Raw genomic sequence first — 12588 nt, forward strand, 5'->3', positions numbered from 1 at the left:
ATCATACATGTGACAATGCACATCACTAGTGTCTGAGGTTGGCATGAATGCATTTTTAATCTCACACCAAAATTGAGTTTTATCCCTGTCCTACATATTGAAGGGTTTTGTGCAAAATGTCATTTTTGGAAGAATCTCATGCTGTTGCCTTAACTTGCTGAAGCAATTATGGTTATGGTTATTTAAATGGCATGCCTCTAGTGGTTTCCCAAATTGTAAAAGTGGTGCAACACGGACTCAAGGCCATGAGAGTCAACTAACATAGTAAATTACATCAGTTACACGCTTGCATGTCTTTTCTGCTCCATAGCAAAGACAGTATTAACTTAAACATACTGTAGTCTTATAGCTAAGATAGACATAAGAAGAAATATGCTTGAAATTTGTTGCTTGTTATTATTGCTTTCATGTTTAAATGAAAGTGGGGTATATAATCCATTTGATCCTGCAGTATGTAACCCAGAGGCCTATACAGTTATTATATTATGATGCACAAGCTGTTCCCTCAAACATGCAGTGATTGTCTTTACACCGTACAAACGAGCACAAAAATATTATTTTAAGATGGTCAGCATAATCCGCCACCAAAGTAGATCCACAATAGGACAATTAAACATTTATAGGCGGCAGTACACGGCAGTGAAGAGCCATCTAATAAAGAAACAACATTCTTTCACTATTAAATGTGAAATACTAATACCCTGTAAAGCAGCGCGCTGTAATCGAACATCACTCCCCATTACTTGTCTTGTGCTGCTGCAGGAGACCAATCGATGGCAACTTGCTGAAAAGTAGAGTAAGAGTCGCCCATTTGAGCAGCTTTATCACTGCATCCGGAGCCCTGCCTTAAATTTAATAGTTATTTGCTTGTAAATCATTGATTTGGCCCTCTCTTGTTGCTCATTAAGAGGAAAAATCTCCTTTTAAATTGAATCTATCACATAGATTAGACAGAAGTTTTACACCCGTCCCACTATAATTACCACCTTGCATAGGGATTGCCATAATATTGATATTTATATGGTTATTGTGAAATGGCTTATTGATCATCTCACCGCCCTTGCACAAGATCAGCTTGTTGCCTCAGCTCAGGGATGAGCACACTCTAAAAGTTCCTGTTTATCTTCTTAATGAGAACATTGGACAACAAGAAAGCTTAGAAATCAGAATTTAGCTTCATCATACGATAATAATCCTAAAATGAAGGGAAAACATGGCCTTTAAAAAGCATCACATCTTTCCAGTTATTAGTGTGGGTACACACAAATTTTCAACAACACATCCAAGTTTGTCTCCCCCGCCAAAATCCCAGCAGGAATGTGCCAGAATACGTTGTGTTTTTATTTTGCCCGTCCAGACATCTTTGAAGCATTATTAGTGTGAGTATCTTCAGCCAGACCCCCCCCCCCCGAAGTATAAACAACCAGAAACAAAGGCTAGATTTGCTTTTTGGTTGGTTATCTTGTATCTACATTGACGGTGAAAATAGATCTGGCGTGTATCTTCTGGGACGCGCTGCAACGCTCCAGACGGGTCTTTGACTAGAGTGGGTGTGGTCAGCTGCGGTGGGTTTCGGCCTTAAGTATCAGTTGTGCTGGGTTTTAGGCAGTCATGATGAGAAAATATCCAAAGCCTTTGGAGACACACAGCGGCACACCAGCTCAGAAACTATCAGCTTTTATTGTGTGCTTCAATACTATGCTTTGCTGACCCAAGCTGAGAAATAACCGTAGGTATTTGAAGGCCACGTGTTGGGAGGAAGCCCTTGTAACAATCAAAACATCCCAGATGGCATGTGTATGTTTGGTGTGTGCACTTCTGCAAATGCTACAAATTGTTAGTATAAAGCTATCCTATCTTCCATTAAGACATCTACATGATTAAAAATGGATTATCCTTAGCTTTCTGTAGAGGTTAAGAGTTACACTTCACTCTCTTATTACATGTTTCTTGTGTTGAAATACCCTCATAGTTAAGTTCAGCCAGTTTCCAATTACCAGCCAAGAGACTTGACAACTAATTATTTTGTATGTAGCACTTCAAAGCCTGGTACTCAGAATTCAAAGATCTATTTTGCTTGTCAAGTGCTAAATCAAGCCAACTGCTAACCGGACTTCCAAAAAGTCAGTTTAAGCCCAATTTATGACGTGTGCTCACACAATCAAGAACGTTCACTCTTGCCACATCTTAAGAGCAGGGTCCTTTCTCAGTTATCCCCATAGTGACCTCTTCAGTGCACAGCACCATTATTGTTTTAAGATTAAGATCCATGGCTCTCATCCTCTGCACACCTGCGACCGATTTTCATCCCTACTGGCACTGGGGAAGAAACAGTGTCGCCACCGACCGCAAAGTAACGTTTATCTGTAATGGAGACAAGGGGGGGGGGGCTTGGAGGTATGGTGGAAAGGGGACGAGGGAGTAACAAGGAAAAAGAGTGAAGGAAGGAGCAAAATAGATGGAGGGAGCACGTGTGAGAGTGTGTAGCTGTGAGGATAACAACAAAAGAGAGAAGAGAGAGAGAGAGAATGCCTGAGGATTTTTTTTTCAGCTCCAACTCTCCAGAGAAGTCTGACCTTGAGGTTGTTAATTGCACTCTCAAAAGTTCCCTCTCTGTCGGTGATTTACCAAAAAAATGTCTGGCTGTTTGATGGCTCTCCAGGTCCCTTGTAACCCAGATAGAATAGGTTTCCAACCTCACTGGGAGTCACTGTAGTACCCCAATGCAATCATGGGGAAAATAGAGGGGAAATGACAGTGTATCATTGATGTGTAGGCCTTGGGGGTTTTGTGTAGCTACATTTTATGGTTCTGTCAGCTGGTCCAGCTCTCATTACTTTATTGAGTAGCCTCCTTCATCGTATTTGTTTACAGCACATTTACCTCACCCGCATTTCGTCAGATCTTGCTCCAAAAATCAATAGTTGTCATTCCACGATCGACCTATTTTCTATATTGCCCCAACTCCCAAATGCCCAAAGAAATGGTTTCTTTTATATAATGTTTTTAAACGTGCGCTGTTTCAAAGTACAGATGCAGGAATTGCTTCCTGCGGCAGATTTCTGATTTGTTTATGGCATATTTAGCCGCTGATTCTGTCTTTACTGAATGTTCAGAGATCTCTACACATTGTCAGACTGTGGTCTTAGCCAGCTGCTTGGCCTTCTCTCTCCTCCAAGGGCTTATGTTTTCTCTATGCAGGAAACAGTCAATTGTAACAAGAGCTGGCGGGGGCAGACCAGTGGAAACGAATGGCTTGGCTTTTGACAAATAGCATTCTGGAGACTAATTGCTAGCAGGGGAAGTGAAGTATAACCTTAGTTGAAGGGGAAATCAAGAGAGTGCTCTGCTTATTATTGCAAAACCCAAAAACAACAGATCTGGGGCTTCAAATCATCTCCTTGTCAGGCTGCCAACAGTCAACGCTGTGTTTGTAACTGAACTGAAGTTACTCACGTTACTCAACTCCTTTCTAGCCCTTTATGATGTTGTAATTTCTTCTTTTCTTATACCTATGTCCAACACAATGACCACATTTATTTGATTTATGGTAACTCATGACCACTCCACATAGCTGTAAACTAAAACAAGGAAGCTGGTGGGGGTGGGTGGGGCTGATTTCAAAATCCAACTTGATGCCAAAAAAAAAACTGTTTGTTATTGTTGATCATTTTTATTGTTGATCAGTGTGTTTGCAGTTCACCGTGCTGAGCCAACCATGTGTTCCACAGTCGGAGCCTGGTCCATCAGCCAACTCAGGCACAGAACGGGGCCAAAGACTCCCCATCCTGTGCAAAAAGAAGCCCAAAGAGGCTGTCAGATAATCATTTGTCTTTTGACAAAGTGACATGGCTTTATGATCTGCTGGTTTTCCCAGTGCTTGTGGTTTGTTTGGCTTCATGGTAATTTCTTACCTTTTTGGAACACTCTTACCAATGTTATTACTTTTGCATTGTGTGTTTGCGTTTGTGGTGAAGCAGGGCATTTGAGTTTCGAAAGGAGAGGAGGATGGGGTGTGTGCATGAGAGCAGCCTGGGTTCTCCAGAGAGTGAGTGACAGAGAGAGAGAGTGAGAGAAAGAGTGAGAGAGATACTCAGCGTTTGCCAAAGAAAACAGTTTTCCTGGTTTGGATGCCAGTGGAGTTCAGAAACCATGCGATTACCATCTGAAAAGACAGCTCTCTCTCTCTCTCTCTCTCTCTCTCTCTCTCTCTCTCTCTCTCTCTCTCTCTCTCTCTCACTGTCTCCCTCTCCCAGACTTAGTTCACTATTATCTGATTGAACACCAAGGTTTTTCTTGCAACAATTTACTTGACCAAACCAAGTGTGTAGAGTCAAATATTCTGTGAAACTGTATCAGATTGGCCTAACTACACACAGCTAAAAATATCAAACAGAAATATGCTTGTATTTATATAAAAGGGACATTGCTCAACATAGACGGTTCCTGTTTTGGAGCTACAGCAACACTTCCCACATTTCCAAATGATATTAGATTTGCCAAAATATTAGCAGGCAGTATTTTGTGGGGAAATAGTTATAACTGCATTCTTATAAGGAATAATGGTACAAATAGCTTTAGAGCACATGTCCTTCTGCTGCCTGTGGTGTCTCATGTAAAACCAGAGCAGTGACCAGTGATTTTCTTTCCAAAACAAAGTAGTAAATAAAGCCAACAGTTATGATGAAATCTAAAAAAGACCAATGAAGATGGGTCTTTGGTAGGTTTAAAGAGGGGATTTAAATAGCATGAGCTCATAATAACATAATGTTTCATTGTGTGGGAGCCCAGAGGGGAGAAGCATGATGATGTTTTTATGCTTGGCTTTAGGACAGCGATTAGGGACCAACCAATCCTGAGTCAAGGTCACATGGGGTTAAAAGGTTTGTGATCATATCTCGGTACCAGGTGCATTCATGTCTTAAAGGGGTTTAGCAAAATCTTAAAATCAATTCTGAGAGTGTCATATAACCGATGCAAACATGCTAAAATTAGAGTGATATGATCTCATTTTTGTCACGGTAACACATGAACCATCAAGTGCACCCTCGACTGTCAGATCCATTCTCTGACTTCCACCTTTACATCTTAATTGTGTCAGTGAAATAACTTTGTAAAGGACAAATCGAGATCTTTTCTGTGGAGTAAAATAAATGCAAGGGAGAAAACCAGATGAGACAAAAGCATCTTGTGTGGCATAGATTGTCATGAAGGAGATTCTTTTGAGAACATCTCATCAAACAGTGGATTACCTAAATACATCAGCATTTACTGGTTCTTTGTATCTCTTCTTGGCTTGCACGGGATTCAGTGGAGTTTGCTTTGTACTGAATCTCTAATCTCAGATACAATTGTTGAGTATTCATGGACCCACCCCACCCTGCTGTTAACTCAGCTTTAGATTTATTGACCATATCTAATCAAAGGCAAAGTCCTCACTCTTTGTCAATAACTGCGGTACGCTGGTGGGAGCCGCACAGAGTTGGTGTTCGCTGGCTCATTCGACAGGTTCTGGCTCCTGAGAAAAACGACCACCTGTGATGCTGCAGGAGTGGCATTGTGAGTTTAAATTTATATGCAAATTTACTCTTTAATTAAGCTTGCTAAATATCAGTGAGTGTGAGTGGGGGAATGGTTAACCATGGATTAGTAGACGGTCAGCCCAAATTCACTGCGATCTTTTGCCAAAGCACTGGACCGCAGCAAGCTTGTGTAGCCAGTGTGTGTGTGTTCTGTTGCGATCTCAATCCAGGATTAACATTCACTTTAACAGCACAAGACTTCAGATCTACTTGCAAGTTCATTGGTGCACATCTGGCAAGCTAATTAAAACATTGGTTATTGAGAAGTAAAAGATCATAACATCTGTACCATTTTTCACATTGAAGGTTCAATTTAAATGACATTCACAATGTTTATGGTTCAAATAAAATATTTGACACTCTAAAAGTCGTATGTTGATTACTTAGACGCTAGTAATGGAATTGACTCATCATGTCTAACATTCATTTTGAAGCCATCAGCAAAAATCAATTTGCAGTTATTGATGTTGTAAATAAACACATTTTTGAACACTCTTTATTGCTGTCAAGGGAGCATGACAAAATGTGTCTGACAGCACTGATCTCATGAATCAACAGAGGAATCAATCTAAACTCTCACAGAAAATGTCACTAATATGCTAATTTGTCCTACATCGCTGTTGTCGTATCTGTAAGGTAGATTTGTGTTCAATCATTCCCTGCCTGCTATCTATAATGCATAGTGCAGAGCCTTAAAGCCAGTGTTTATGTGACAGCTGGCTCTATGGGCCCTCTGCTGCTTCGGACTAATCCATAGTCCCCAGCTTTAATGGACTGATGGCACAGAGTGCTACAGGAAGAAAAAAAAAGAAGCTCTAATTGAGTCTATCGATGGGCGTGCATTGTGGTCATCCATGGTATATACGAGGTGAAACTTATCGACAGCAGTCTCGAGTGTCACATTGTGTCCAAACAGAAGCACTAATGAGGAGATGAGATTAGCGTATCTTCCACTGAACATTCAATGTCTCTCAAAACAGAAGAATTTTACTTCAACTGGGCAGTTTAATCAAGATATATTGTGTTAGGTTGCCCCCTAAAATGATGAAGAAATATGTAACGATCATTTGCAGATAAAAGTTTGACTCATACAACATCTGTAAAACACCTATGCTTGTGTGGCACTAGCATACAGAATGAATGTACTGTTTTTAAACTGGCAACATTTGTGTAAAATCTGACCATAACTCAAATGATTTCAGCTCACTGGTTAGAGGCACTGACAAGAAAGTTCTGTCATTATACTGCTTCTTTGACTAAAAAATAAAAGTTTTTTATGTGCTGACAGGACTGAATATAGGTTATTCATTGAGCGTTGTGGTTCACAATGTATGTTCTAACAATAAAGAAGAAGATCAGAGATCAGAATGTAGGTAGCATAGTGATTGCAAGTTGATTCATTGCGCACTTCCTCCCACAATTAGTATTAATGTTACTGTACTGACCCAGGCAAAGTTGTGGTTTGGGGCAAAGACATTGTGACACAATGGGGAGGCAACGTGCTTCTCAAGTGTAACCTATTTAAAAACAAACCCAGCCCTGCAGACGTACCTTCTCCCCACATCATTTCTAATTATGGCCATCAATTTTTAGGCTCCATTGACCTGTCTGATTTGAATTATTGATATCCGTCAGGCTGACAGGTTTTATTAATTAAAATGGAGATGTACTAATTAAGAGCACGGCATGAGGGTGTCATAATTGTAGTCCCGTTTTAATTTGAGTGTCACTCATCAATTTTATCGCGGTTTAGCAGAGTGGGCGCGGTGTGACAGAGGGGTGGGCGAAGGCATGGTGGAGGTCCTCTTATTTGGCACGTGTGCTTGCGTTTGGGATTATGTATGTGTGTTTCGGTATAAGGTGCACTAGTCATCATTTGATACCACTCCAAGTTGCCACTTTTGAGATTGACAGCACTGCCTGCTTTGAAGACCAGATGTTATAATGACTTCCCTTCTTTGTTCTTGACAGTTTGCATGAGAACATTAATTATTCTTTGTCATAATCCAAGGAGATAAGTGCAAATTAAATTAAAAGACAGGCCCACCCAACAGAACATATCAGTTCCTCACATGAGCTGCTCACCACATATTTGTAATGTGGGGCCACTTAAATGTACTTTACATCGATTGAGATGCTGGATCTTTATACAAAGAAGTGATTTTTTTAAAATCAGCTTTTGTGTGCTTCACTAACTTGTCTGTCACACACAGACACACATTTGAAAAGGGAATAATGTGATCCTTCCCAGAGGGTCCCCCAGATCAGAGTCTTGGACTTGGAATGAAATGTGGAAAAATGCTGAGAAGTACTGTGACTGCCAAACACTTAAGTATGGCTTGTTTAGTACGGTTCATTACGTGTGTGTGTGTGTGTGTCAGGGTAGCACACGTGTGTTATGGATGTTATGTTATGATTTCATATGATTAATATATCAGCCCTGCCATATTACTCACCAGTGATATCTCTCTCTGTGTCACGTGCTGAGAGCCCGCCCCCCCCCCCACTGAGTCATATCAGGTCAGAACACAGGTGTCTCTGCTTTCCTGACAAATGTTGGGTTGAGCAGCCACTCAGACAAATCTTACATCTTCCCAAGTGTCCTCCAAGTCCCCCAAGTGATGTTTTGACTCCGGTCCTGTCAATAGTGTCTGTATTAGTGTAATGAAAGCAAAGTCATTGGTATTGAAAGGACACCAATTACCTGCCAAAAAGCCATTTGGAAGGACACGATGTGATGGCATCCTGCTGGAGAACTGACCTTGAATCCTCAAACCGCCCCTTCAACATTGTCAAAAGAACCCATGATGAAAGCAGTAAGTAAACGTCAATTGTCCTAGTCATGTGGTAAAATGTTTAAAGGTAGTGTAAAGCATATTACTGTACATTTTCCAGTCATGGCCACAGAAAAGTGGTGTAACAGATTTGTAGACTAAACCACGACTTTATATGATCCTAACTCATGTAATAAATCAAAACCATGGACCCAGCACGAGTGTTAATTCCCAGATGTGGTATGAATTCACCTTCTGGACTAACAGATGTATAAAAGATACTTACACCGTGGGAGAGGCTATAATGTGTTTAATGCAGTGGCATGTAATTTCATCTCCAAGAACAAAAAGATCATTTTTCACAAGTGACCATCATACAAACTTAAAGTAGTGATAATGCAACGTGCAGCAGAAGACCTTTCAGCACGGATTTGTTTGATTTACTGTTCATGTGTTGCCAAATTCATGTTTAACATCAACGCAACAAAAAAACGACAAAGCTATCAGACGTGCAGCATCTCAACAGTTTGCATCCTCTGACTTTCACTCAACACTGTTGAATCCACTGCACAGTTAAATGAGCCAGGCATTTGGTCAAAACTATCCCACAGATGTCTTCCTCAACAAAAAGACCTTATGTTGCGAGGAGGGAGCGATAAAGTTAATTGAAAGTTAGCCATTTGTTCATCTGACATCTAACAGCCATCTGCTGGGGCCGATCTACATAAATTGGTCCCGAATAGGACAACAGTACAATATCCTTTTACTTCATAATCCAATAAGGGGGCTCTGTGGTCTTTGGTGTCTCCAGTAAGATCTAAAGTCGCCAGTAGGCAGCAGACCAGAACTGTAAATAAGAGACCAAGCACTTCCCAAAAGAAAATTTAAAAGGTAATTCATCATCTGTTGGGTTTCCAGCTCACGCACTTGGACACATACACAAACACTACAGAGAGAAACACAATTCCCAACTTTAGTTGTTGTGAGCATGTAGCTTAACATTTGGAATAGTGAAATCTGATACATGTTTTTGATCCCTGATGCATTAGTCCAGTTGCCTGCAAGCTCTTCTCAACTTTGCATTTCTGTTTACACCCAATCATTATTGTCGCGTAGACTTTCCCTCAGAAATCCTTGTGACATGTCAAATCTTTGAAGTGCTTAAACTTTCCTTTGTGGTGCTAAAATAGTCAAACTTTAAATGATGGACCCCAGCTGCTCCATAAATGTACCAAATCATAATTGGCCCTTGCCACAACACAGCCAACCTTTCAAATAAAGCTTCGATTGTTGCATCTCCTCTCTGTCGGGGTCCTGTGTAATATTTTCTCTCTGCCTCTCTTTTACACACACTCACTTTCTCTTTGTCTCTCTCTCCCTGCCGTCCTTTGTTCTTCAAAGACATTTGTCATTAGCCTCACTAGCTTCACCTGCAAGCTGGCTCGCAGTGCCATGGTTACTACACACATGCACATAGACACACACACACAGACACACACACACAACCCCCTGAAGGTAAAGGTTAGTTTTTCACTGTTCTGCTTATCTCCAGGTTGTCCCTCGTCGCTGTACAGAGCAGCTTGTAATGGGATAAATAGTCAGCAGTGGCACTTTGAGGGCTGATATAGTGTGTCTTTGTCTATGTGTGTGTTGGTGGGTGTGGATGTGGGTGTACACATTTGGGGTGGTGTTGGAATTCAGAAGACAGCTGGTATAGTTGCCCCTTCAACCCCCATTTAGAGAGGTTGTTCAGATCATCTCCTGTTTTCCTCAACACGCACACACACACTCACTCACACCACCCCCACCATCATAGAGGTCTTCATATCAACAAGGCAGCAGTTTGCCTGTACTACAGACTTGTCACCTCCCTCCCTCCCCTCTCTCTCCCGTCCCTCCCTGTAAACAATGGGAGCCAGTGGCTTTGGTCACGTGAGCTACCAGCATCTGCAAACGAGGTTGTTATTGTTTTGATTTGGGTTCCACATGCCGAACTTAACTCCCATGTGAGCGGTACTGTGTATGTGCAATCATTTCAGGGGTTTGGGTCGGGTGGGACTACAATGTTCTGCCAAACTCGAGGGCTGCCTGCAGAACTTTGTGTGTATTTTTGCATGTGTGGCTGATTTGTGTGTGTGTGTGTGTATGGATTGTGGTAGTTTTGGCAGCATTACCTCACTATGAGCTGAAAATGGATGTGTTTACCAGGGGCTCCTCTCTCTCTCTCTCTCCCCCTTAAAGATCCCTCTCTTATTTTCTCTCTTGCAGGCGTTTGAGGCATGCAGCCTTGTCGGAGGGAAACATAACACCCCCATTAGAGACACAACCACACACACACACACACACACACACACAAGCATTTTCTGTAGTTTATGTCTGCAAACATTAAATGCACGGACATACACACAAACCATGCACACCATACTCCTCCATATAGCATGCATAATTCATGACCTCCCATTGACATCCATGTAAACATGGGTGCTTCCTTCAGCTGCTCTGTAGTGGGTCTTTGTCAGAATGGCTGGTTGGGTTGAGTAAAATACTCCTTTCCTCAACTCCAAAAACACACACTTCCTTCCAGTCACAACTTATATCAAGGAAGTCATTATTTTTACATCCCCTGCTGATTTGTTGCTAACATGTTGCATGTTAAAGCCGCAATCTTCACTAATCCAAATACAGTTTTACATTCTATGTTTATGTACAGCACATGTCAGAATGATATAAAGATAGTGTTTTTAAGGCTGTGCAGGTCTTTGTTGTCTCTGCTCCAATACTGGGAAAAAGTCAGATTTTAATGGCCAATGTAATATATCACACTGGATTAGAGTCTGTGCCTTGCTGCGGTAAGGAGTAATGTCTCACTGATGTTCACTAAAACAAAGAACAAACTGAAAATCTCCTCCTCTTCCTCCCTGTCTCCTTTCCTTTCCTCCCCCTTTTTATCTCTGTTTCTCCCACTGACAGTACACTTTACTCTCTCTGTTCTCTTCTTTTTCTTTCTCTTTTAGTCCTTCCGTCTCTCTCTCTCAGAGCCCGCTTTGCCCAGATGCTTTCCACCTTCGTTTTCCCCTCGCGTCCCTTTTCTCCCCCTCTCTCTCCCTCTCCTAGTTTCACCTCCCCTGACTCGCTGTATTCAATCTTACTTTCTCCATCTCTGCTTTCCCGCTCATTTCCCCCTTCGTTCCCCCATGATCTGTGTCTCTCCCAACCTCCCACACTCTAGCCCTCCCTCTCTTCCTTTGTCTCCTCTCTCTGCTGCCAGCTTTGTGTGTGTGTGTGTGTGTGGGGCTGTGTTTTCCCTCTGACTGACAGAGAAAGATGTTAGTTCACTGCTGAGCTGTGTGCTGGTGCTGTAGAATAAGCAGTGTGACTAACTTACACTAGCATATGAAATCAGCAGCAATGACCAGAGGAGGCAAGTACAAGTTGTTTTGTCTGAGCTTTCTCTGACCAACAACTGTGTCGACTTTTGGCACCAAATCATTCTCAAAATTTGAAATCTGCCTGCAGGTTTCTGCACAGATTTTCTGCACAGATTTTACTTAATTGCTTCCAGTTGTTTGTCTTCACAAGGGAAATTTAGTTATGTAGAAAATTGCTATAATTAATAATCTACACAGAAATCCACATGCAGTTGACTGAACACGCATACAGATTGTGTCCCTACAAAACACCCCCACACATGCACATTTCCAATTTTTTATGCAAATATGCCAATCATTTGCAGTTAACCCCCACAGGAAGGGTTAATGATTAATGATAGATGCACAATCACACATTTACAAGTGATGAATATATCATAGACAGACAGATAGCGAATGGGCACGCTGACTCATTTGTGTATCATGTTATTTATCATCCAAGTTTGTTTTGTTTTTGTTTACATCTCGAACGCAGGCAGTTGTAAGCAAAGACAGTATTGACCCAAATTCTAAGTGACAGTTGGCCCGTCAGCCGGCTGAAACTGTACATCAATTCGCTGCCTCGCCTGCGGCTACTCAGGGCATTAGCACTGAAGACGTGCCCGGCATGCAGACACACACACAGGTGGTGGGAGCGCAACTCTGGAGTCCAGACATATTTATGTTAGCTTAAGGGCTTTACTTTGTGCATTTCCCAGTTTTGTTGTTAAAGCTCATAATTGGAGTCACAGTCAAAAATGGCTTTGTTGGTTGTAATCACTCTGCTCTCAAAGTTGCAGGCTATTCTTTGAAGCAAGTTGAGGT

The 12588-nt window shown here is 41.7% G+C and overlaps 1 protein-coding gene across 2 annotated transcripts in view; it reads left to right on the top strand.

The window, feature by feature from the left end:
• The window catches only part of znf704 (zinc finger protein 704), a 49086-nt gene that overhangs the window by 7279 nt on the left and 29219 nt on the right, over positions 1-12588 (top strand). The gene's annotated exons all lie outside the window — the stretch shown is intronic.

Source organism: Pempheris klunzingeri, chromosome 16 (assembly GCF_042242105.1).
Source record: "Pempheris klunzingeri isolate RE-2024b chromosome 16, fPemKlu1.hap1, whole genome shotgun sequence".
Lineage (NCBI taxonomy): Eukaryota > Metazoa > Chordata > Actinopteri > Acropomatiformes > Pempheridae > Pempheris > Pempheris klunzingeri.